We start from the raw sequence: 3702 nt of genomic DNA, 5'->3' as shown, positions 1-3702 counted from the left end.
GGGGGCGGGGCTTCCCCAGGGCGTAGATCCCAGTGCCTAGGGCTGTGCAGAGCTGGGCTCGATGCGGGCTGAGAGAGCGTCCTGAATTGACCCAGAAGCACAGCCTGGTTGGGTCCTTGGAGTTTTAGCTCTGCTTAGAAGTTTCGAACTAGACTCACGGTTGTCTGGGTTCGGGTCCCAGCTCCACCCCTTCTTCTCGGCAACGGTCTGTGCTGAGAGCATCGATTTCCTTATGTGACAGCTGGGCACATAGCAGGGCTGACTTATCAGGCTCAGAATTTGGGGCCCATGACATGTTTTAATTTCTTTTAAAATCGGAAGAACGACGACTATTATAACAATGAATCCGGCCTGGGTTACATATATGTAACTAGTATAAAGAACTAAGTGTAATTTAATATAACTTTTCATATTTCTTTATAGAAGAGCCCGCGAAGGCAAAAGTGCCCGAGGCCCACAAATGTCGTAATGCATCCCTCGTGGGCAGCTGCCGAGGGCAACCGAGATGTTGCTTTCAGAGCCCACACAGCACGCTCCGCAGGAAGAGGCAGAAGGTCCAAAAGTGAGCGCGAAGATCATCACAAACTGTTCTGGGCAGAGACGTTAACACCATCTGATATAGATGCCCTGAGGTAATGCCCACTTCGGTAGAGAAAGAGCATTAGAGACAAGAACTCGAGATATTGATAATAGCGACGACATACGAAAGGCCCGCCAGGCAGGCGCTGGGCTTTCATCCATTCCTTCTTCCCTTTACTCGACTGCTGTTTGTGGAATGCCCTTACGTGCTGGCCCTTACGTCAGGTTTTTAACTGAGGGCAACTGAGAAGGATTCAGTACAATTATGTATGGAGAGCACGGAGCTTGCACACAGTCGGTGCTCAGTATCAGTCATTCTGACGAGGACGAAACGTTTGGAGGTTTCTCTGATTTGCGTAATTTGAGGGAATGACAGGATCATATCTGGGTGTTTCGAAGCCGTGTCCCGTAGCCGAGGCAGGAGGCCTTACGGAGGGAAGCTTGGAGGTGGGCATGCAAGTGAAAAGGACTCAGTGAGAGTTAAAGGGGGGCTGAGAAGGGGCCAGGGGGGCTGCTGTGAGCTGGAGGTTCAGTCTGAGAACATGGCAGCCTTGGGGGTACCAAGGAGCAGTCCCAGAAGATGCTGCTGAGACTTGCAGCCGATGTGCCAGAGAGAGTGCTCGGCGGAGCCGGGGAACCTAGGCGGAGGGCAGGTCTGTGCAGGGGACCATGATGAGTTTGCTGAGCTCCGACCAGGACGTGCTGCATGCATTGGCGGCGCCCTTCAAACACCCATGCAGAGATGCCTTGCGGGCGGCTGGAGGTGTAAGTGTTCAGCTCTGGATTCAAAGAATCGACTTCTGGCTTCTATTCATAAAATTAAAATGTATTAAGTTAATGAGTGCCCCTGCTGACTTCTTGTTTCAGGGTTCATTTTCATGTGCGTTCTGAAACGTTTGGAAGAATGGGTGGCTGTTAAACTCCTACTCCCCCTCTGCTTGGATTTGTTTTTTTAAATAGTGTCTAAATTGAAAGCAGGCAGATTGATATATGTAGAACTAATCGCTTGTATGGAAGCTGAGCTTATTTAACTCACCTCTCCCTCAACCAAAAGGTTACTCATTAAATGGATTAACAAACAACCGCTAATGAAAGCATTCCATTTGGTCTATAAGTCACAATGATTTAGAATAATTGAATCTACAGGTCTTGTCTCCTGAGATACTGTTGACTTGTTTTTGAAATGCCTTATCTAACATGTCCAAATGAGCTTGTGTTACTTAAAATACATACTCTAGAGTCATTTAAGATATTTTCCTGTCGAAGAAAAATTCTGGTGGAAAATTTCCATGGAAATAAGGAGTTAGTTTCACTTAATCCATATTCAAGAAATATTTACTGAGTGCCTTCTCAATGTTATGTGTGGAGATGTAGCTGAAAACCATAGGCATGTCTGTCTAGTGCTAATAGAAAAAAAAGAAAGAAAAAGAAAAAGAAAAACGCCATCTCTGATAACGGGGAAAGAGAGGAGGGGAGGGGCTAGAGGTCAAGGAGTACCTTTCCGGGAAAATGACATTTAAGCTGAGACTTCAGGCTTGCACCTGGAGTCCAGGGGAGCTACAGGACAGCCTGGGATGCACGGGACAGCCCCCATAACAAAGAACTATCCACCCCCACTTCTCATCAGTGCCAAGGTTGCTAACCCTGTTGTCAACCACCGTTCCTCTCCTTTGGGACGTGTGTCTCGGTTTGTCACCATACATCCGTGGCGTGCCGCTTTGATTGGAGTCTGTCTCAGTGTGACTGTGAGCTTCATGAGAGCTCCAGCTGTGGTTCCTGTTCACGTGGGGTCCTCCACACCTGGAACGACACTACTCTCATTCACTGGCCCAGATACCAGATGCTGGGCAGTATCTTTCCCTCTCTTTTTGGTTAAGAATATCTTGATTTTCCTGTGGACAAAAACTTCACCGTTTCATTTGGTCTTGGTGGGTGCATCTACCACTGTACTGTGAGCATATGACCCACAGTAGACTAATTAGACCCGCTTTTGTTTTTGCAAATAAAATTGGAAATTTTCGTAAGTAAAGACGGAGTAAATATTGGAAAACGGCAATGCTCGTTCATTCGCGTCTTGTCTGTGGTCGCTTTCACACATGGCAGCAGAGTTGCGACAGAGACTGTATGCCCCGCAAAGCTGAAAATATTTACAGTCTGGTCATTTACAGAAAACATTTGCCAACCCCTGACCTAAAGCCATAGTTCATGAATTCTCTCTGCCGAGATCCTTGGAACTGCCCTGGACATTTTTAAAGCCAGCTCGTTCACTTTCCCTTCAATTCTGTCACCTTTCCAGTAATATTCCAGTAACTCCCTTTGGTTCATCCAGAATAGGTTTCAAGTGTCACCTACAGAGCCTAAAGTAATGGAGCCACCCAACAGATGTACGTTAAGTAGCTTAACATCACACGAGGTTGAATGGTGGTCACCCGAAAGAAATGTCCATGCCCTGATGGCCGCCATCTGTGACTGTGACCTTGTTTTGGAAAAGGGTCTTTGCGGATATAACTAGACTAAAGGTCTCAAAATGAGAGCATCCTGTACTGCCTGGGTGGGCCCTAAATCCGATAACAACCGTCCTTATAAGAGACACGGAGGAGAAGCCCACGTGAAGACAGAGGCGGGGTCGAAGTGATTCTTCGGCAGACACGGCCGAGGAGAAGCCCGGTGAAAATAAAAAAGGAAAAGGGAAGACAAAGTATTCCCCTAGAGCCTTCCGAGGAAGCACGGGATTGCTGACACCTTGATTTTGGACTTTGGGCCTCCAGAATTGTGAGAGGATAAATGTATCTTGTTTTAAGTCCTCAATTTATGATACTTTGTTACAGAAGTCATAGGAAACTAATACAGACAGCTATTTCCTAATGCTCTTAGGATGCCCAGTCTCCTTCAGTGTCTATAGGACTTTTCATGGTCGTTTTTTTTTTTCTTTTTTTTTTTTAATCACTCTCTTTCGTTTTTAAATAGAATTATTTTCTGGGTACAGATATTTCCCATATACCTCCTGTCTTCACTCATGCATAGACTTCCCCAATATCAATATTACCTACTAAACTGGTAATTTATTAAATTTGACGATTCTCTGTGGACACATCTTTATCATCCAAAGTCCATAGTTTACGT

The 3702-nt window shown here is 46.0% G+C and overlaps 1 long non-coding RNA gene across 1 annotated transcript in view; it reads left to right on the top strand.

Moving 5' to 3' along the window:
• Window positions 1–1668, top strand: part of LOC111743679 — a 2852-nt gene extending 1184 nt beyond the window's left edge. The window contains exon 2 of the long non-coding RNA XR_002781829.1: window positions 424–1668. This is a non-coding gene — a long non-coding RNA (uncharacterized LOC111743679). The remainder of the gene's footprint in view (window positions 1–423) is intronic.
• Window positions 1669–3702: the final 2034 nt, after the last annotated feature.

The sequence above is a fragment of the Pteropus vampyrus genome, unplaced genomic scaffold (genome assembly GCF_000151845.1).
Source record: "Pteropus vampyrus isolate Shadow unplaced genomic scaffold, Pvam_2.0 Scaffold118, whole genome shotgun sequence".
NCBI lineage: Eukaryota > Metazoa > Chordata > Mammalia > Chiroptera > Pteropodidae > Pteropus > Pteropus vampyrus.
This window is presented reverse-complemented; position numbering and strand designations above follow the sequence as displayed.